This window comes from Salminus brasiliensis, chromosome 1 (assembly GCF_030463535.1).
Source record: "Salminus brasiliensis chromosome 1, fSalBra1.hap2, whole genome shotgun sequence".
Classification (NCBI taxonomy): Eukaryota; Metazoa; Chordata; class Actinopteri; order Characiformes; family Bryconidae; genus Salminus; species Salminus brasiliensis.
The window spans coordinates 96,515,091-96,525,316 of record NC_132878.1 but is presented as its reverse complement, the minus strand read 5'-3'; positions in this window follow the sequence as shown (position 1 = coordinate 96,525,316).

Here is a 10,226-nt window from a genome sequence, read left to right as displayed (position 1 = left end):
CGCTGTCCAGTGAAAAACACGTATCTCCACAATGGTGACGTTACAGTAGAAGGCAGAAATGTGTTTAGAAAAAACTCTGAATAGAAGTCAATGTAAAATACGAGTCGTCCCGACCCACCCCCACCTCCCCCTCCCAGTGATTTCGAGCATTTCCATTGGTCCCAGATTTATTTTACCCAGAATTACTTACACAGTGTACAGAAGCAGCTACAAGGTTCAATTGATAATGGAGATACGTGTTTTTTTTTTGTTTTTTTTTAAATGGACAGCAGTGACCTATATTGGCTTTTAATTTTTAGTTGGTGCTGTCTGATTGAACAAGGCCTTAAAAAACATGACATTCTATCTGCATTCATGGTAAATTTGCTCCCCTGGTCCCTATCCAGCTGGGGGAAAGCCTGGACTTTGCTTTTCTCAGCACTAACTGTCCAGTGAACCACTGTGGCACGTGTGACCACACACTGACGAAGCCAAAACATCAGCATAGCTGGATCACAAACTGGCCGACAGTGAAACTCAGAAGCAGGACCAGCTCTGGAGGTCTGGAAATACAGCCCAGAAATACAGTAATCATATTAATAATAATAATAATAATAAAAACACCCAACAAAACATACATTTAAACCTTCCAAAAGTTGTGCTTTCAATTTCTACAGCCAACCTGCACAAACTGCCTGGGGGATGGTCTGAATCTGCATATTCAGCATTATTAAAGAGTAGCCATCAATAAACCACCAACATACACAATATGGACAAAACTATTGGGACACCTTTTCATTATTTTGGAGTATTAAGCGTCTATCCTGCTGCTTCTGTTGGAGTAACCGTCTCTACTGTCCAGAGAAGACGACTTTCTACTAGATTTTGGAGAAGAGCATTGCTGTGAGGATTTGATTGCATTAGGTCATCACCCCACTTCATACTTTATCCCCAACGTACTGGATGGAGCTCCACCACCATCAGCCCAGAGAACAGAGCTCCTCAATGCTGGGGGGCTTCGTACCCCTCTACTGCCCACGCCTGGCATTAGGCAGCATGGAGCCAATAGGGTCATGATGTTTATCGACTACCCCTCCTACCATAGAGTCCTATTTTATTGGCAGTATTTCTCTAGCTGTGTCAGCGACAGGTACAACCTGAAGTAGCTGAATGCATTCATTAGAAGAGGTGTCCACAAACATCTGGACATATAGCGTACGCTCTTGGCTAATGTTGATCAGAAACTAGGAGCCACAGAGTCGCCATGAGCAGATGGTAAGGTGGCTAATGATGAACGGACACCAGAAGCGACCATCACATGCTAACACGGCTAACGTTGAAGGTAAACAGGCAGCCACCAGATTGTCCACCAACACAAAGCTAACGCGGCTAACGTCGAATAGACGGCAGTAGCTGGCCGCTAGCCTTGAACACATGCTCTTTTGGATAACGGAGTAGCGTTTTACAGCCGTTTTGGAGGTACAAAGATGGCGGCAGTAGGATTCTGTTTACTGTTAGCATTAGCATTTAGCATGTCTAGCATTTAGCATGTCAAAAAAGAGGAACTGTGCCTAAACTTAATTAGTGAGCCAAGACATGCTGGTGTGGGAATCTAGCGCCTTCAGCTTTAGCCCTGGAGCTATGAGGCTAACGGGGCTAGAAATGGTAGCGTATGCCACCCAAAATGATTCAGATTTTTTGAGCGAATTGGTTTTTTTTTTTTTGAAAAAAGGAATAACTTACTAACTTAACATACTGGCTAGTGCTGTGGACAGTGCATTCAGATAGCCAGGTGCTAGCATCCACAATGCTAATTGCTAGCTATTGGCTTTCATTCATTATTAGCTACATTAGCATCACAAACTGAAGCGTAGAAGTGGGGGAATTCTGTTGTTCCTCAGAAACATTGGAAATTGGCAATTCTCAGCGAAATGGGAGGCAGCATGAAAGTATAATAATAATAATAATAATAATAATAATAATAATGAGTACTGAAAAATCAAATAAACAAACAAACAAACAAACAAAAGCCACTACCTCACTTGGTTACAGTCCTAATTATTATAATATAATTAATATTTTAAATTAGTCTTTTTGTACATTAAAATGTTGACATCATTAAGCTGACGAGCTTTTCTTTTAGCATTCTCTTACAAATTGTTAATTTTTCGCTAATAAATAACGGATTTTAAATATTAAAAAGTGACACTTTCCCCACCGTTTCAGGCTCAGCTGACTACAGTATGCCTTTTGAAACAACACAACTGTTCATACACACTCATTCTGTTTTACACACACACACACACACACACACACACACAAAGGCGTACACACACACACTAGCAGTGTTCCTCCAGGTACGGTCACACATCTCTTTTCTTTCCTGGTCAGTCGCTCTACAATGGTCTCATCTCCTTCTCCAGCTTCTCCACGGCCGGTTCTTCTTTTTCAGGGTTTCATTCAGATGCTGTTGGTTTCTGCAGCAAACGCTGTACTGCTGTGGATTCTGTGCTAAGGCAGGGCAGGATATTTTTCTATCTTCAGCTCCTGGCGGCCAACAGCAGAGTAAAAACGGTCAGTTGTGACATTCGGGTTCGGGTTCTCTTTTCCTAGAAAAAATATATAAAATGCTCTGAAAGAAGATCCATAAAAAAAAACCCATGTCAGCCTGGAACCGGTGTCCATCATCATCATCATCATCATCATCATCATCAGCCAAGCTGGATCTAACTGACGCTAGACACATACACACACACACACAAATGTAAGTGTGTCGGCGGAAGTACGAGTGCGTGTGTGTTTGTTTAATCCAGCTTCTCCAGGACTGAGGGCACGTACACCAGGCTGAGTTCACTGCCGAAATCGCACACGATAGCAGCGTTATCCAGCACCAGAAGCTGCCGGACGTGCTGCCCCTCGCTGTTCTGGCCCAAATACACCGTCTGCAGCAGGTCCCCGTAGTTCAGGTCCCAGAAGGAAACGCAGCCGTGGCCGCCGGTCACCAGCAAGCTGTCCGAAATGACGCCCAGGCTGGCCCCGCAGCCCACCTCCTGAAACAGAGAGGGGCTTAATAAAGAGACACTTACAACAACACACCTGTTTTACTTGCACTGTATGGACAAAAGTATTGGGACACCTGCTCTGGAGCAAATGTCTACTTTAGGTGCACTTCTGTGAGGATTTGATTGCTTTAAGTGTGTTAGTGAGGTCAGGATGTTGGATGATGATCACCACCCCACCTCATCATCCCCAACTCCCTACTGCATATCAAAAGTACTGGATGGTGCTCCACCATCCATCATTCCAGAGAACACAGCTCTTCCACTGATCCACAGCTCCTCAATGCTGGGGGGCTTTATACCCCTCTAGCCCACGTCTAGCATTAGGCAGAATGGTGCCAAGAGGTTTATGATTACCTGCTCCAAAAGGTCCTATTTTATAAATATTTCTGCTGTATTTTTAGTCTCAAAAAGCTAAAATAATAAAAAACACACACACACACACCTGCTGTATGGAGTAGAGCTTAATGCCGGTGCTCCTGTCCCAGATGCAGATGAGGTCGTCCAAACCGCTGCTGATCACACAGGAGTTGGTGCAAACCAGTGAAGTGACGTCGCCACGGTGACCGTACACATGACTGACCCGACTTCCTGTGAGAACGTCCCACAAGCAGATGGCTCCATCCTGCCCCCCACTGGCCAGAACCATTGTCTACGACACAGCAGAGGGAAAACAGTGGATCACAACCACAACAGAAGGAGGAGGAGCTGAACCCTGGTAGAGCACAGCCAAACTGACCGTTTCATTACAGGTTAAATACGGAGTCGGCGCGCAGGGTCAGTCCGGCCAGAGCAGGGAGCCTTGCTGAAGGGTTTCACTAAATATCTGTGTGGGTTTTATGTGCAAAATTAATTATTCAAATTCAATTAAACTATTTCACTGTACTAATACAGGGTTCTACAGTACAACCAAACACTGTTAGGCTAAGTCTCCAGTGCAGAATAGGTAGGACATGATACAATAGTGCAAGGTCAACAGACAAAAACATGAGACACAGTGCACAGACAATAAGTACAAAGACAATATAAAGCACAAAAATATATAAATATGTACATGTGCAAATGCTGGGTGATTAAGGTCCAGACTAAGTTCCTACACTAACAGTAAAATGGAATAAATATGTAGAGCAGTGATGACAGTAGATGGTAGTACTGTGGGTGTCGACCGGTCTGATGTTCTAAACAGCATCATATATGTAAACAAGGTGTAGAGTGCAGTAATGAGTATTGCAGCTATGCTCAGGTAAAGAGAATAGTACACAGCTTATAAAAAGAAATATAGCTCATATAATTTCTACGTTACATGTTATGTCTTTAAAAGGATATCGTTGCTGAAATGGAAAAACCTTGTATCTTGTATAGCAAAATACTGACTTTACATGAGAAGATAAAACTGTTTGAAACCTTTGAATAGAAGTAAAATTAATATAAATAAATCTATAGTTAATTACAAGTAATTTAGAGCATTTCTATTGGTCCGTTCATCCGGAGTTATTTACACAGTGCACAGAAGCAGCTACAGGGTTCAAACCATGAAGAAAATACTAGAGTATTATGGTCTCCATATTGACTTGTGTTTACAAGTATCGAATCTTAGAGGTATCTTTGAATTTTTAGTCTATTCATACTAGCGGAGGTTAATCTTGAGTTAACAGTGAAGCAGTTTGGAAGTTGCTCTGGAGAAGAGCGTCTGCTAAATGCTGTAAATGTAAATGAAAACTAAGAACAGACAATAAAGGAGATAAATGGTTTTCCTTCTTGTTGTACAATGAACCCGTCCAGTCCTGAATACAGACTGTAGATACAGCTATAAGGAGGAGCAAGAGCAGAAGGCTGAGGTAAAGGAACTGGTCTGGCTCACCTGGTCAATGTAAATGGACGTGATGCCACCTGAGTGGCCCTGTAAGGTGAAGAGACAGCAGGAATCCTCCAGCCGATACACCTGCAACACCACAACACTGCAGTTATTGGAGGAAGAGGGTGGGATTCATTTTAGCATGATAGTTTCAATTTTACACTTCATTACTTTTGAGTTTTTAACAGGTATATTTCTAAAAATGTAAACATACAAGATATTAATATTATATACAGTATAAATATTGCAGTGCTATATTAATTAATGCAATATATGCAAAAACAAACAGAATATATACACATAAAAATACATATATTCATATTAACATACACTACTGCTTAGTCTGTTGTCACATATACAAGCTATGCACTCATTTCTATTCACACAGAAATTCAGAGAGCAAGTAAAAAGAGCATATTAGAGAATATACAGCACATTTAATATTCTGTATTCCAAATATTTTCAAGATGTAGATGCATGTATGTATATATATTTGAGATGTATACAAAAAACCTAGATTTTAAAAATAAATTTTCAAAGATATTTAGACTCATACAATTATTACTATTATTATTATGCCATTAAGACTTATTTATTGTAGATTTCTAATGGAACAGATTTCTAAAAATAGTATTATTATTTTAAGCAAACAATAACTATTTTATTTCAGCTGTTTAAAGTGTCCAGGTACTTTTTATGGCATTTTTTAATTTAGCTATTATTTAATTTTTTTATATTTTTGAAGAGTTAAATGCAGACAGTGTTACCTAATATAGGACATTATTATGGTATTATAGTATATTTCTTACACTGCTATTTGCTGCTATTTCTAGCATTTCCTTTTTACTATTTATTACTTTTCTTTACTACTTAATACATTTACTATTATAAGTCTAGTATAATACAGCACTGTGTTTTCCTACCTGTGACAACAAGCCTAATCTAATATAGGCAATTACATGAAGATGCCTCAGTGATCTGAATACGTGTGTGTGTGTGTGTGTGAGATTCTCTTACTCTAACAGTATGGTCCTGGCTGCCCGTGACGACCCTGCCTGCCGCAGCTCGGAGCACAGTGATGGGCTTCTGGTGGGCACACTGCACTGAGCGGGTCAGCTGACAGCTAATCACATCCTCACTGCTGTAACAGGGGGATGAGGGTACACTGCCTCGCCCTGGAGGACCTGAAACAAAGCACCAGAGAGAACGTATGACATTTTTAACATCGGACAGAAGTACAGCCAACATTCAGGCTTCAGAGTAGAGGAGTACAGGGAGCCATACAGGGTCAGAAACCTCCACACACTTTAAAGAGAGAGTGTGACGATTTAGGCCTGCAGGTAGCGCCATTAGCCTCGTAGCTTTAGTGTAAAACTAAAGGAGCTAAAAGTGTGTCTTGCCTGACTGACAAAGTTGTGTACATTTGATGGCTGAACTACCAAGCGTCCTCTTACCTCTGTACTGCAGTAAACCCAGCGGCTTGTTGGTGTCCACCGTGAAGAAATCTAGAGAGCCGTTCAGACGAGCCGCCACAATCCTACAACACACAAGATGAAGGACACATGAGATGGCAGATGAGACATGGATCTGTAGGGGAACTGCTCTGTGGTGTGTGTGTGTGTGTGTGTGTGTGTGTGTGTGTGTGTCTATTAGAAATGTGGAAATACAGCATATCCTACCAAATTAAACTACTGCTGTATCATGAAGGCTATAGAATAAGACCTAACCCTAAATCTAACCCTAAACCTTACCTTAACTCAAACCCTAACCCTTCTCCTAAATCTAGCCCTAAACCTTACCTTAACTCGAACCCTAAACCTAACCCTAAATCTAACCCTAAACCTTACCTTAACTCGAACCCTAAACCTAACCCTAAATCTAATCCTAAACCTTACCTTAACTCGAACCCTAAATCTAGCCTAAACCTTACCTTAAATTAAACCCTAACCCTTCTCCTAAATCTAACCCTAAACCTTACCTTAACTCAAACCCTAACCCTTCTCCTAAATCTAGCCCTAAACCTTACCTTAACTCGAACCCTAAACCTAACCCTAAATCTAACCCTAAACCTTACCTTAACTCGAACCCTAAACCTAACCCTAAATCTAACCCTAAACCTTACCTTAACTCGAACCCTAAACCTAACCCTAAATCTAATCCTAAACCTTACCTTAACTCGAACCCTAAATCTAGCCTAAACCTTACCTTAAATTAAACCCTAACCCTTCTCCTAAATCTAATCCTAAACCTTACCTTAACTCGAACCCTAAATCTAACCCTAAACCTTACCTTAACTCGAACCCTAAACCTAACCCTAAATCTAACCCTAAACCTTACCTTAACTCGAACCCTAAACCTAACCCTAAATCTAACCCTAAACCTTACCTTAAATTAAACCCTAACCCTTCTCCTAAATCTAACCCTAAACCTTACCTTAACTCGAACCTTAAATCTAACCCTAAACCTTACCTTAACTCAAACCCTAACCTTAATAACACTCCTACAGAAAGTGGTGGAGGTTCTCCATCACTGTGTTCATCATAAGAACATCTCCTAAGTTCTCCTCTCTCATGGAGTCTAGTATTATTTAGAGTTCTCCTCAGATCAACACCTGGTTTGATGGTAAATCAGGGCTTAATGATGGTAAATCAGGTGAGCTGCTGCTGCTGCTGCTGCTGCTGCTGCTGCTGATGGAGTTGAACACATCCTCCACGCTGTGCTGGCTGGACTGGGGGGTGTCCAGGAGAAACCTGGAGGAACCGAGCTCTGTTCTTTAGACTAGCTCACCGACAAGATCTCACTACTTTCTTTCTTCAGAATGAGAAGCTCTTGTTTCTCCTTTTTACTGGATTCATGTTCAGCTGCTTTATCTGTTCTGATGAGATCTGGAGCTTCTACTGTAAAACTCTCTCACTGCTGAGAGACGGTGTTTAGAGGAATAGGATTCGGGGACTAAAACTAAAACCTCTGGACATCAGAGCAGAGCGGGAGAGAAAGTACCATACCTGTTGTTGAGGAAAGCCAAAGCTGTTATCCCTGAAGATCCATCTTCATTACAGCAGCGCAGCGATCCCTCCACCGCATCCCACAGCTGAGGGGAAATACAGACATACACACACAGTCAGGACATCTCCGACAGTCTCCCCAAATACCCTTCAAACAGGTCTCGGATGATCAACTGCATTAATGTACAGTACCCACCAACCAGCCATAACATTAACACCACCTGCCTAATGCTGAGTAGCCACAACAGATCTGACCATTCGAGGCATGGACTCCACAAGACCTCTTAAGATGCTGGCAGCAGATCCTTTGGGGTGCAGGACCTTGTTTCCGGCTCACCGGTTGTGCTTCCTTGGAGCACTTTTGGTAGGCACTGACCACTGCATACCGGGAACACCCCACAAGACCTGCCTGATGTTCTGGAGATGTTCTGACCCAGTCATTGTCTAGAACATCACAGTTCTGACTGACTGTTGACTTGCTACCTAATATGTAGATCCCACCCCTTGACAGATGAAGCCACTGTAGATAAAGATAATCAATGCTTTTCTGATAATAGATGAACCACGGCCGTGGGCTAGAGGGGTATTAAGCCCCCCAGCATTGAGGAGCTTTGGAGCAGTGGAAGAGCGGTGTTCTCTGGAATGATGATGGTGGAGCTCCATCCAGTACTTTTGGGATGAGTTGTGAGGTTGGGGATAATGGGGTGATCACTGACACTCTAGTCACTAAAAGCAATCAAATCCTCACAGAAATACTCTTGGTTCTGACAGAAACAATGGATAAGCAGGCGTCCCAATACTTTTGTCCATAAAGAATTGTATTTATTTATTTATTTTCTGAACTGTCTCTTTCTCACCTCCAGTTTTCCACTGCTCCTCCCGGTTGCGATCAGGTTCCCTCTGAGCTCCATGGACCACACTGAGCTGTCCCAGTCCCCGGGGGCCGCGCTGACCCGGTCCGGGTAGGCCACGGGGTTGTCCCCGAGACTGCGACGCCTCTGTATGGGTGCGGAAGGGGCTGGGGGCGTCGGCGGGGAGAAATGCACTACAGGAGACCCCTCGTGCTCTTTGTAGGCCTTCTCCACCAGTCCGCCAAAGTCGAACCCGCAGCCGATGGGCGTGTAAGAGGGCGGGAGGTCGCCGAAGTTCGTATCAATGAGTGGGGTCAGGTCCGGCTGGTCCCCGAACAGCGCCGGGCGAGAGGGCGTCACCCGGCGGCGCAGAGGGGGCTCTGTATACTCGCTTGCATCGGGCACCCCCATGGCTGCTGTGGAGATGGGACTGCGAGACTCCGCCCCCAACAAACAGTCTGGGTCAAATGTGGGGGTCAGAGGATCCCATCCGTCACGATGCTCCCAGCACCCACTGCTGCTGCTCCTCCTCAAACTAGAGAGAGAGAGAGAGAGAGAGAGAGAGAGAGAGAGAGAGAGATTATAATGTTTATTATATATTCATGCAGAGAGGGCTTAAACACTGAACAGTTTTTACTGCTGTACACCAGGTGGCGCTGTGTCCAGCAGAGAAGTCATCTACACTCCTTTAAAAGGGGGGATTCTTCAGGATAGTAGGGAACTTACGGTCCTTAGGTTATAAATTCATGTTAGAAATGTTTTATTACAAAATAAACAGCATAAATTAAATATATTATATTATACATATTATATTTCAAACGTATTTAAATTATTTAAAATAATAAAAAAATAAAAAGTATACAAGACAAATAAAGAAAAAAAGAATTCCTAAATTAAATTCCTATAATTAAATATTATTTATAATTATATAAAATAATATATATAATAATTATTATGATTATTATTATTGCTATTATAAATGCTAATATAATTTATTATTTGTGTATAATAACCTTTTTGAATTTTGCACCATTGGGCTTCAATAGGTTTCGTTTGTTTTTCTTTTAAACTTGTCTTTTAGCCTTGTCCCCAACCTAGACTTTAAAATGTCTTGGTTCTAATAAAATATTGCAAAGAGATTTTAATTAATAACATGAAATGCATATTTTTATAACGTAAATAAAAAGACATGAAATAAAAATACAAATGAAATCATCTTTATTTAATAATATTTATTACACAACAACTTTTAAGAATTAATTAATTAATTAAGCACCATAATGCTTTATTAGGTTTTTCCTTTTTCAATAAATATTCATATGTTCAGGCCTTTAGCTGCAGAAACACAGCTGGTTTTAATCTCCACAGAAAGGGAAAGGAAACACACTCCTGCCCAGGTGTCCACAAACTTCTACAAACTAACAGCATTCACAGGTAAGGTGTGTGTGTGTGTGTGTGTGTGTGTGTGTGTGTGTGT